The sequence below is a fragment of the Hyaena hyaena genome, unplaced genomic scaffold (assembly GCF_003009895.1).
Source record: "Hyaena hyaena isolate Hyena2069 unplaced genomic scaffold, ASM300989v1 scaffold_12, whole genome shotgun sequence".
Taxonomy (NCBI): Eukaryota; Metazoa; Chordata; class Mammalia; order Carnivora; family Hyaenidae; genus Hyaena; species Hyaena hyaena.
The window spans coordinates 1,354,511-1,367,988 of NW_024080644.1; the positions used below are offsets into that span (position 1 = coordinate 1,354,511).

A 13,478-nucleotide genomic window follows, 5' to 3' on the forward strand; every position below is an offset into this window, starting at 1 on the left:
GCTAAGGCAGAGTTGTTAACTCCCTGAGCATGAAAGCTATGCCCTAATACATATACCAGCCCCTGAGCAAAGACCAAGCTAAGCAAGCCGACTTAGTGGCCACACACAACAAAGAATGCACACTTTAGACAATTAGTTCCAAAAACCCATTAAAGAAATAGGAACAAAAACTGCAACAGTAATGGTAAACCCTAGAGGAGGGGAAATTCTAATTTCCAGAGTTGACACATTATTTAAAACATTTAGTTTTCAACAAAGAATTGAGACCTACAAAGAAACAAAAATAGAGCTCCTTAACAGTGGGGGAAAAAATGCAATCATTAGAAATTAACCCTGAGCAAATGGAGTTGTTGGACTTACCAGAAAATGAGTTTAAATCGTCTGTTTTAGATGTGTTCAAAGAGATGACACTGTCTAAAAAACTAAAGGAGAATATGAGCATAATCTCACCAAATGGAAACTGTCAGTAAAGAGAAATTATAAAAAGACAACCAAGTAGGGGTGCCTGGCCGGGGTGGCTCAGTTGGTTGAGCGTCTGACTCTTGATTTCAGTTCAAGTCATGATCCAAGGGTTGTGGAATTGAGCCCTGCGTTGAGCTCCAACACTGAGCATGGAGCCTGCTTAAGATATATTCCCTGCCTCTCTCTCTCTCTCTCTTTCTCTCTCTCTCCCCCCTCTCTCCCTCCCTCTCTCCCTCTCTCCCTCCCCCTCCCCCTCCTTCATTCTCATATGCTTTGTCTCTCTCAAATAAAATTTAAAAGAGAGAACCAAATAGGAATTCTGGAATGGAAAAGTATAATAAACAAAAACAGTGTTACTGGAAAGACTCAATTGTATATTTGAGCAGACGACAAAGAATTAGCAGTCTTGAGGATAGGTCCATTAAGATTACTTAGGCTGAGGAGCAGAAAGAAAAAAGATTGAGCAAAATTAACAGAGGCTCAGAGACCTGTAGGGATACCATCAAACACATCAACATATGTCTAATTCGAGTCCCAGAAGGAGAGGAGAGAAAGAGATAGAATATTTGAAGAAATAGTGGTGAAAAATTTCTCCTATGCAATGAAAAATATAAAGGTACATATCCAAGAAACTCAAGAAACTCAAAGTCCAAGTAGAGTAAATGCAAAGATACTTCATAATCAAACTGTCCAAAGCAACAGAAGTAACTCATCATGTACAAGGGATCCTTAATAAGATTAACAGTGGACTTGTTAGAAACCACGAAGACCAGAAGATAAGGGGATGATAACTTATTTTCTCAAAATGATGAAAGAAAAAGATGATCTAACAACAATTCCATATCCTGAAAAATGATACCCCACAAATGAAGGTTAAATAAAGACATTCTTAACTAAACAAAACTGAGAAAATTCACCACTTGTAAACATGGCCTATAAGAAATAGCAAAATTGATCCCTTAGTTACTAGGTAGTAACTAAAACCATAAGAAGAAATAGAGCACCAGTAAAGGCAATTGCATATGTAAATATGAAAGACAGTATAAATGTATTTTTTAAGTTTATTTTACTTATTTTGAGAGTGGGGGAGAGAGAATCCCAAACAGGCTCCATGCTGACAGTGCAGATGTGGAGATCAGACTCATGAACTGTGAAATCATGACCTGAGCCGAAATCAAGACTTAGTTGTTTAACCGACTGAGCCACCCAGGTGCCCTAAATGTATTTTTGATTGTAATTTTTTTCCTCCCGATTTAAGAGATAGATAACTACATAAAGCAACCAAGAGCAAAGTTGGTAGACTGACATTACTCCAGAACTTAATTTAAAGCTACAGTAATCAAGACAGTGTAGTATTTGTGAAAGAAAAAACAGATCAATAGAAAAGAGAGCCCTAAGCTAATCTTTAAGTAGCAAAGGCAGTGGAGAATCTTTTCAACAAATGATGGTGCTAGTACAGCAGGATATCCACATGCAAAAAAAAGAAAAAAAAAAAGATCTAGATATAGATCTTACATTGTTTTCAGAAAAATGTACTCGAAATGCTTTTCTCCTCAGATTGGGAACAGGGCAAGGCTGTTCATTCTCACCATTCTTACTCAGTCTAGTGCTAGAAGCCATCACAATAAGCCAGGGAAAGGAAATAGAAGCACAGAAGTTGAGAAGGAAGAAATGAAACTTTTTATTTATAGAGGACATGAAAGCCTCTGTACAAAATCCCAAGGATCTAAAGCAACAAGATTTCCAGAACTAATCAGTGAGTTCATCAACAGTAAAAGATGAATATACCAAAACCAATTATATTTTGTTTTTCTATATACTTGTCAAAGAACACCTGGAAACCACAGTTAAAAACAGTGTGCTATTTGCAGTTGCCCAAGATAAAATGAAATTCTTAGGTATAAATCTCACGAAACATGTATAAGCCTTGTATGGTAAAAACTACACCTCCCTCATGAAAAAAATCAAAGATATATATAAATGGAGAGATGTACTCTCTTCATGGATTGGATGATTCAACATAGTAAAGATGCCGTTTCACCCCATATTTATCTATAGGTTTGCTCTAATTCCAATTAAATCCCTAGGAAGATTTGTTGTGGATATGGAAAGCTTATCCTAGATTATATATGGAAAGGCAAAAGACCAAGAATAGCAAGAACAGTTTTGAAAAACTAACTGTAATAAAGTGGGAGGAATTACTCTACCCCATTTTTTAAGACTTCTATAGCTGTAGGAATTAATACAGTGTGGTGCTGACAAAGGAATAGACACTTAGATCAGTGCAACAAATTAGATTGCTCAGAAGTAGGGCCACACTCGTGCAGCCAACTGATTTCTGACAAAGGTTTAAACCCAATTCAGTGAAGAAAGGGTAAAGTTTTTTTTTTTTTTTAAACAAATGATGGTGGAGCAATTGGATTTGCATAGGCCAAAAATTTAACCTCAACCTAAATCTAACATTTAAAATTTTTTAAAAATGTTTATTTACTTTTTTTGAGAGAGAGAGGCAGAGTGGGAGTGGAGGAGGGACAGAGAAAGAAGGAGATGCAGAATCTGAAGCAGGCTCCAGGCTCTGAGCTGTGGGCCCAGATCCCAACATGGGGCTCGAACTCACAGACCATGAGATCATGAACTGAGCCGAAGTCAGACACTCAACTGCCTGAGCCACCCAGGCACCTCTAAATCTAACATTTCATATAAAAATTAATTCAGAGTGTATCATAGATATATTGTGTTTAATTTTATTTTTTTAATGTTTATTTTTGAGAGAGAGCATGCACAAGCAGGGCAGGGACAGAGGATCTGAAACGGGTTCCGTGCTGACAGCACAGAGCCCAATGCAGGGCTTGAATTCAGGAACCATGAGATCATGACCTGAGCCAAAGTCAGACACTTAACCAACTGAGCCACCCAGGCTCCTCTGTATCATAGATTTAAATGTACAACATAAAATGACATAACTTTTAAAAGAAAACATACCAGAAATTCATCAGGACCTAGGATATGGAATTTTATTTTATTTTATTTTATTTTATTTTATTTTTTTTTTTTAATGTTTTATTTATTTCTAGGAGAGAGAGACAGCGTGAGCAGGGGAGGGTCAGAGAGAGATGGAGTCACAGACTGAAACAGGCTCCAGGCTCCGAGCTGGCAGACAGCACAGAGCCCGACGCGGGGCTCGAACCCACAAACCGCGAGATCATGACCTAAGCGAAAGTCGGAAAGTCGGACGCTTAACCGACTAAGCCACCCAGGCGCCCCAGGATATGGAATTTTAGACATGCACAGTCTAGAGGGAAAAAATCAACATAAAAAGCCCAGTTACACAATGTGTAGAAAACATGAACATTTTCCCAAAAAGTATTATACAAGTTTCTACCAAGCACATGAAAATATGTTCAAAGTCCTTAGCTATTAGGGAAATATAAATGTAAACCACAATGGGATGTTACTACACAACTATTAGAACATTTGTAATAAAAGATAATAATACTATGTTCTGGTAAAAATGTGGAGGTACTAGATCTTCTGACATTGCTGATGGGAATATATAGTGATAAAGTCACTTTGGAAAATAGTTTAGCAGTTTCTTTGAAAACTAAACATAGACCTGCCAAACAACTCAGCAGTTGTACTCCAGGGAAGTGTACCTTCAGAGAAGGAAGAACCTATTGTCACATGAAGACCCGCAAGCAAGTTTTCATAGCAGTTCTATTTGAAATAGGTAAAATTGAGAAAGAGCTAAAATGCCCTCCAGTGGATTAATGGTTAAATAAATTGTGGTACATCTGTACCATGGAATAACTACTCAGCAAAAAAACAAAACAACCCCCCCCCCAAAACCTGTTGGTGTGTGCAGTTACTCAAATGGATCTCAAGGGAATTCTATGTTTAAAAAAAAAAAAAAAAAAAAAAAAAACAACTTCAGGACTCCTGAATGTCTCAGTCGATGAGCATCTGTCCGACTCTTGGTTTCGGCTCAGGTCATAATCTCACGGTTTGCAAGTTTGAGCCCTGTGTCATGCTCTATGCTGACAGTGCAGAGCCTGCTTAGGATTCTCTTTCTCTCTCTCTCTGCCCCTCCCCTGCTCACCTGTGCACGCTCTCTCTCAAAATAAACATTTTAAAAAATTAAAAAATCTTTCTGAAAGGTCATATACCATGTGATTTCCTTTCTATAATTTTGGAAGTGATAATATTTTGGAGCTGGACAACAGGTTAGTGATTTTTCAGGTATTAGGGATCACAGTTTTTGTGAGGAGCATGAGGGAAGGAGGGGGGAGGTGTGACTCTGAAGGGACAGCATGTTAGGATCGCTGTGGGAGATCTTTGTGAAATCTGAATAAGGTCTGTCAATTGTACCAGTGTCAGTCTCCTGGTGTTGACATCGTTATATAAGGTGTTACCATCAGGGGTGCTGGGGAGGAAAAATTTTCTGATACCCCAAAGATTCTTCTTTCTGGTCTAAAAATTAAATTGGTGTGAGACAGATTAACAGGAGAAAATCAAATTTAATCGTGTACGGGGAACCCACATAAACATGAGATTCCAAAGACAGGCAAAATAAGGTATAGTCATTCTGGACTTAAGAAAAAAGGGGAGGAAGGCAATTCACAGGAAGAATGGAAACAGTAAATGGTAAATAAATGTTTGCTGGGCCCTTGAGAAACAGTGAGACACAGAGAGGACTTCGATCAAACAGGCCTTGCTATGTTCCTCCTTGTCTCCCATCCCTCGTTCATATTATACTGTAGTGATTTATGGTGATCGTTCTCTCCTGGAGCAGGCCTTCTAATTTGCCTTAGACCATTTAGGGAGAAGGCAGAAAGAAAAGAAAAGAAAAAGAACAAAAGAAAAACTTGTCAAGTCTTTTGTTTCTTAAAAATCAGCAGCCTAGGAGAATATAAATGGCATAAAATAACCTCCAAATTCATTATGTACAAGACAGGTGTTTTAACCAACTAAGCCATAGAGCTACCTCAAACTTTATTGTTATTTAAATGAAAAAAGAGAGATCACAATACCATATTTTGTATTGTGTTAAGTAGAAAAAAAACCTGCACAAAGCACTAGAAGGATCCATATCAATATGCTAAGACTGTTGTTCACTTCTAGAAACCACCTAAATGTCCAGGGAGGAGAATTCTCTCTGGGATATACAGCGTAAAATAATCCACATGCCAAAGAAATACTTTTTGGGGTGGCAAATTGCTCCCCTACATGGAGAAATTGAATTAAGGGTGTGCGGAACCTCTCCGTGCTGTGTTTGCACTCTCTGTTAATGCACAATTATTTATTTATTTTATTTATTTATTTATTTATTTATTTAAATGTTTGTTTATTTCTAGGAGACAGAGAGAGAGACAGCGTGAGCAGGGGAGGGTCAGAGAGAGAGAGAGTCACAGACTGAAACAGGCTCCAGGCTCTGAGCTGGCAGTCAGCACAGAGCCTGACGCGGGGCTCCAACCCACGAACCGTGAGATCATGACCTAAGCGAAAGTTGGACGCTTAACCAACTAAGCCACCCAGGCACCCCAATGCACAATTATTTAAAAATGAGAAACAACTTTTAAAAATTGCCTCCTCATTGATGCACTCATCCACAAAATGGATAATTAGCTCATAAAAATTTGGGCATATAGGCAAAAACATTTTAACTTCAGGTTTTGGTTTCTAAATAATCCAAATTGTTCTGTATAGGCAAACTCTGACTAATGTAACTGATAGTGTAATCAAAAACCGTCACTTGTTTTCCTCAGGAAACATGAATATTTAATAGATTTAATTTACATAGTGAATTTATGTTTGTTATGTGGAATAATTACTGGTCTAGTTAATAAATCTCCATCTCTTCCTTTTGCATGCAGAAAGCATTTGCCAGAATCTTTTCTTTGCAGTTGTATTTTCTTGGTGTCAATTTCTTCTACTGTGGTTTGAAATTGAAATAGTTAGAAATAATCTAGCAGGGGCACTTGGGTGGCTCAGTCAGTTAAGTGTCCAACTTTGGCTCAGGTCATGATCTCAGGGTTGGTAAATTCATGCTACACATCAGATCCTCTGTCCCCCTCTCTCCACCCCTCCCCTGTTCACATGCGCACTCTCTCTCTCAAAAACAAATAAAAGCATTAAAAAAATAATCTAGCAAGTTCTAAGAGATTAAGGCTTATACTTCTGTTTTATTTTGTCATATAAAATAGATTCTTGAGCAGCTTGATCATGGTTTGTTTTTTTTGTTTTTTGTTTTTTTTATTTATTTCTAGGAGAGAGAGAGAGACCGTCGCGTGAGCAGGGGAGGGTCAGAGAGAGAGGGAGATACAGACTCTGAAATTGGCTCCAGGCTCTGAGCTAGCAGTCAGCACAGAGCCCAACGCGGGGCTCGAACCCACGAACCACGAGATCATGACCTAAGCGAAAGTCGGATGCTTAACCGACTAAGCCACCCAGGCACCCCTTGATCATGGGTTTTTAAAAACATTTTTGTAATGTTTACTTTTGAGACAGAGAGACAGAGCATGAGCAGGGGAGGGGCAGAGAGAGACGGAGACATCGAATCCAAAACAGGCTCTGAGCTCTCAGCCCAGAGCGCAATGTGGAGCTTGAACCCACGAACCATGAGATCATGACCCTGAGCCAAAGTCAGATGCCCAAATGACTGAGCCACCCAGGCACCCCTGATCATGTTTTTAAGTCCTGACCACAGATTTAACATATATCAAATTTTATAAATATTTGAAATAAAAAGACCCATTCTTTCAAAGATTAATGACTTTGTCCGTTATGTGCCATGTCATACTCATATGAAAAACATAGAAAATCAAGTATTTCTGTAGATCACAGGCAATAATTTATGAATACTATTTTAGCAAACTGCCTCTGTGGTACACCTTTGGCTGTTTTCCGTGCTGGTCTTTTTTGTGACTATATTTAACCTTTTGAGTTTGAAGAGTCAACATTAAAAACTCATCTTATTTTTCTTTAATGTTTCTTTATTTTGAGGTGGGGAAGGAGGTACAGAGGGAGGAAGACAGAGGATCCAAAGTGGGCTCTAAGTTGACAGCACAGAGCCCAGTGTGGGGCTTAAACCCACGAACTGTGAGATCATGACCTGAGCTAAAGTCGATCACTTAATTGACTTAGCCACCCAGGCACCCCAACACTTCTGCTATTTTTTTTTAAGTTTATTTATTTTGAGAGAGACCGAGATAGTGCGAATGGGGTCGGGGAGGAGGGGAGAGAGAATCACAAGTAGGCTCCACACTGTCAACGTAGAGCCCAACACGGGGCTCGAATCCACTAACTGTGAGATCAGGACCCAAGCTGAAGTTGGACACTTAATCAACTGAGCCACCAAGCACCCTATGACCCTGCATAGGGTTCCATGCCAAACATGGACCTTGTTTGGGATTCTCCCTCTTTTTCTGACCCTCCCCCTGCTTCTCCCTCCCTCCCCCTCCAAAACAAATAAATAAGCAGAGAAGACTTAAGTTTGTAAACTCTGCTTCTGAAAGTTTGTAGATATTTGTTAAACTGAAATGACTTGTTTATTATAATTCCAGGTGTACACATGACTTGATATTAAATAAAGTATGTTGGCCATAATCTTTAATATCATTTCATTCATAAACCTCTCTTAATCTGGATTTCCATCATGACTTAGGCATGGCTGTCATATTTATATACTAGAGCTCTCAAAGCTCTTTGGCTTATAGATTCAGTTTCAGCTTAATAACACATTCAGGACATGTAACACTATGAAAAAAACGTGAGATAGGAGACTCCTTGGTTTTTTATTCTGAAATAAGCAATTTTAGTTTTCCTCTCTTCTACTGTATGGACTAAATCATCATTCATTTTTTAAACCTTTTTTGTTTGTTTGTTTCCCCATATGAGTAACTACCTATTTCAGATCCGCATTTTTGCTAGCTTTTAAATTATGTGATTCATAAAATTTCTCAGGAAGCTGTAGAAATGGAAAATGGATGACGGCAGAGATTTGGGTGGTTTGGTGGAAGCATAGCCCTTGATATATAGGCAGTAGTAGATGGGAAACTCATTCTATATACTAGGGCCACAAGAATTTTGGAGTATAGTTATTAAAATTTAAGTCTGAAGAAGTAGATGAAGGGCAGGTCTTGGATATATTGAATGTCTGAGTTACTGTTATACCCTCTGTGTGAATAGGCTTGGAAATTGCCTAGGAATAAGTCTTCTGTGAATAAGGTTATTCTGAAAGAAATTCGCGTTATATAATTAATGTGTCAAATAAAAAACAAATTCCATATTAGTAAGGAAAAGGCTTTCTTTGAAAGGATTCTTTCAAGGAGGAAGAAGGGATTATTGGAATAGGGAGTGGGGTCTGTTTTAAAATACTAAATTTTCTTTGGGAGGAATAAACAAGGCTACAGAAAGAACAGAGCATGAGGAAGTGGGAAGACTGAGGAGGAGTCGGGAAAGTTCACCAAGGTTTGGTTAACAAGCATCTTGTTCTGGTGCATAAGTAGGGACAAACAAATCACATACGAGACAAAGAATGGACATTTGGAGGGCCTGTCTGCTTTTGGTATAGGTAAACAAAGAAGGGCGGGCATCCGCGAATCTTTTCAGTTCCTCTGGGGAAGGTGCTTCCTTGTAGTAAGCTGTTTTCTGGAACACAAAGAGTGTGGAAATTTCTCCATTTTTGCTGTTTTCCAGGATCAGAGAGCTCAACACTCAACATTTTTATATGTGAGGGCTTTGAAGGGTCATTTATATTCATTACCCAGTCCTATTATTCTCGATTTACAGAGGAATATTACACTGCCTGTTTTTCTTTGGCATGGAGTAGTTTTTATTGTTAGCAAAATTTTATGCATCCTGCATACCTTTTCAGAGTTCACGCTCAGTGATCCAAAGGGGATACAAAGAAGCATAAGAAGCAGTCTGTCTCTTTGCAATTTTTTTTTTAATTTTTTAAATGTTTTATTTATTTCTAGGAGAGAGAGAGAGAGAGCATGAGCAGGGGAGGGTCAGAGAGAGAGGGAGTCACAGACTCTGAAACAGGCTCCAGGCTCTGAGCTGGCAGTCAGCATAGAGCCCGACGCGGGGCTCGAACCCACGAACCACGAGATCATGACCTAAGCGAAAGTCGGACGCTTAACCGACTAAGCCACCCAGGCGCCCCACAATTTATTTTTTTTCTTAAATAGTTTATTGTCAAGTTGTTTTCCATATAACACCCAGTGCTCATCCCCACAAGTGCCCTCCTCCATGCCCATCACGCCCCTTCCCCTCTCCCCAACCCCCATCAGCCCTCAGTTTGTTCTTAGCATTCAAGAGTCTCTCATGGTTTGCCTCCCTCCCTCCCCCACTATTTTTCCCCTTCTCCTCCCCCATGGCCCTCCATTAAGTTCCTCCTAATCCACCTATACGTGCAGACATGTGGTAATCTGTCCTTCTCTGCCCGACTTATTTCGCTCAGCATAACACCCTCAAATTCCATCCACGTTGCTACACATGGCCAGATTTCATTCTTTCTCATTGCCATGTAGTATTCCATCGTATAGATGAACCACATCTTCTTGATCCATTTGTCAGCTGATGGACACTTAGGCTCTTTCCATGATTTGGCTATCGTTGAGAGTGCTGCTATGAACATTGGGGTCCATGTGCTCCTATGCATCCTGTCCTCTTGCAATGTAAAACCTCTTCGGGATAGTAGGATAGTTGCAGACTTAAAACAGTAACTTGTTTTACCTGCCAGCAAATAAAAGTCTGAATTAAGTTGCTGGTGAGAAAAGAAAAGGGCTGGGGGAAATAACCTTTGAGTTTTCACTCTTTAATGGGCTGTCTTCACACTGAGTACAGGTGTTCCTAGGTGTTCTGAGACTTCTAAGCAATATCAGGCATGGATAGTTGCCAAGGGAACCAATTTCCAAATTCTTAACTTCCATGTGTATTCTTTCTAAAGTTGATATGCCCAGGAAAATGCCTATAATGGACATATATAGGTTCTTTCTCCTGTTCCCTTTCACAATTTTTTCCTCTGTCCCTATGAAATGTGCCTTCTCACCAATCCAGAATCTTAACCGTGGTGTGTTTTAAGATGCGTTGGAATATGTACAGAAACTTCCAGGATGCCAAATAAAGAAGCAGTGTGAAAATTGGTATCAGTGAAGTAAGTGTCAAAGACCAGGTAACATACTTTTTCAAGTCTGGTTGGTTTTTGCTTTGCTTTCAACAAAAGTAATGGAACTCCCCAACCTGGTAGCTGGCGGATCATTAACGGTCATTTTTAGGTCATCATGCAGTTTGTGGCATGTAACTCAGAAGAAGTTTGCTTTAACAAAACCTCCTCTATTCCTATCTCCTTGCTTTCTTTTAATAATAGCTTCATTAAGATAGAATTCACACACCACAGAATTCATTCCTTTACGTTGCACAGTTCAGGGGTTTCTGTGTATTCAGAGTTGTGCAAGCACAAGCATCACCACTATTTCCAGAACGTTTTCATCACCCCCAAAAGAAACCCTATACCTCTTAGTAGACACCCACTATTTCCCCCCTGCCCAGCTTGTGGCAACTAATCTGCTTTCTGCCTCTGCAGATTTGCCATCAGGACAGATCATATAAATGGAATCATAGCACATAAGACCTTTTGTGTCTGGCTTCTTTTCAATCAGCATGTGTTCAAGGTTCATCCATGTTATAGCATATATCTACTTTCATTCCTTTTTATGGCTGAATAACATTCCGTTGTGTGGGTAGACCATATTTTATTTATCCATCCACTAGTCAATGACATTTGGGTAGTATCAACTTTTTCGCTGCCATGAACATTCATGTGCGGTCTACCCCCACTCATTCTGTATTTGCAAATTTGCCTACCCACGAAGATTTACTTGTAACCCCTCAACAGATCCTCAGGGAACTTTCACACTCATTCACCGACATGTGCAGAAGAGCCAAAAATGTAAATTTCCTCAACGCACACATTCCCAGCTGAGGTCAAACCAGCTACACTCTGCCACCTTATTTTGCCTCTCATCCATGAAAACAAGTGCCCCTTTTGCAGTCTAGTTAGTGCCACAGTTTGGCATTTTTGTACTGTTTGCCGATGACTTCGCTGCTTCACATAGCTCCCAAGCACAGTGCTGAAGCACTATTTAGTGTTCCTAAGTGCAGGAAGGCTGTGGTGTGCTTTGTAGAGCTAACACGTGTGTTAGATAAGCCTCCTCCAGGCATGAGTTAAAGGGCTGTTGGCCATGAGGCTAATGGATCAGTGATATATATTAAGTCAGGCATCTTTAAAACAGAAATGCACATAAAATAAGGTTATGTGTTGATTGCCAGATTGTGACCAGAGATTCACAGGAATTTAACCCCATACTTCCTCTTTGAGCAGTGGTTCCATATTCACTCATTCAGTGTTTCTGTGACTTTATAGAACATAACTACTGTGAATAACACACGTCGAATATGTGAATTTTTGTGTGGAGACATGTTTCCATTTCCCTTGGGTGTATGCCTAAGAGCAGAATTGCTGGATCATATGGTAACATCTGCTTTTTGCGAACAAGGCTTCTTAGTGTTCACATCTATAAAAATTAGAGAATTTATGCTGAACCCTCTCTTAATCTGGCAAGTGCAAGGAAGGGAGATCTTTGTGGGGTGGGTGTGGGGTTGTCCTGGCTTAGAAGCGCATGACACGTAGGAGTCAATACCTTTTGTGACACATCTTTGGAAGCATTGCTTCCAAGGGCCTCTCAAGAGGCATGCCCAGCTACAAGAAATCCCCACCCTCAGTGGACTCCAAAGGTGTTCATTTACAGTTTGCCTAGAGTGGATTCTTTTCTTTGTTCATGATCCCGGCTTTCCATCATGTCCCACTTTTTCATTGCCCAGTTTCTCCATGGCCAATTTATGAGATTGAATCTAGAGGGTTTAAGTCTTCCCCTCTAGGAAGGAAGTTGAGCCTGTAAATGGGTTAAAGCTTAACGCTTTAAAAGCTGATGTTTTCTTATGCACTGTTGCTTTGTTTCTTAACTCTTTACCTCTCCAGTAGCATGAATAATTGGACATATAATTAAAAGATTTTAGTAATAGTACATCAGAAAGAGCAGTATATATAAGCAGAAGCAGTCGGTAGTAAAGATTTCATCTGTAACCAAATGAAATAAACATATTCTCCTTTTTAATGGTGGCCATGGTACCGCTCATGTACTATGTAAAATGCCAGGCATTTTGTTAGGTGCTGTTTATATATGTTCTCTCATTGAATCCTCAAAGAGATCCTGCAAAAAATATCTACATTTTGCAGAGGATATTGAAGATCAGATAAATTAAAGAACTTTTTAATTCATGCACAAAAGTGATAGAGCCAGGTGAACCTAAGTTGGTCTGTCTTTGGATTCCAAAGCCTCACCCTTTATGTCCTACTACCAGCTATTCTTGGCTTCATGCGCCCACCTCCACAAAAAGGAAAAGGATGTGTGTGTGTGTGTGTGTGTGTGTGTGTGTGTGTGTGTGTGTGTTTGTGTGTGTGTGAGAGAGAGAGAGAGAGAGAGAGAGAGAATATGGATTGGAGATGGAGATGTTTTTGTTTTCTTCACAGCTTTACTCTGAGCATCTAGAATTGTGCCTGGCACAAAGTAGGTGTTCAGTAAATATTTACCAAGTGAAGACATATCACATAAGTTTTGTGAATTTACTGAGGATTCCGGTGAATGGATGGTGATGAACAAAGGTTTCTTCTCTTTGGCAAAAATTACATCTGTAAAGGGTAAATAGGCTGCATTACACATTCATGGGTAGGATTCCAAAACTAGGCTATAAACACGTGGTACTATGTTTATCCATATTGCTTTGCTGGGCAAGCTTATTCTGTGCCTCGCTATAGCAATATCATGTAATTAGTTATGGTAAAAGGTAGTGACCCTTGTCCTATGAGAAAGAAGCCAAGTCTAGGTACCCTCAAGTGAATTCTGCAGTGATCCCAGAGACAGATCAGGAAGTCTCAGGAATGGAGAAAAGACTTG

At 39.6% G+C, this 13,478-nt stretch overlaps 1 protein-coding gene across 4 annotated transcripts in view; it reads left to right on the top strand.

Moving 5' to 3' along the window:
* CASK (calcium/calmodulin dependent serine protein kinase) overlaps positions 1–13,478 on the top strand; it is a 363,023-nt gene that overhangs the window by 74,914 nt on the left and 274,631 nt on the right. The window lies entirely within an intron of this gene.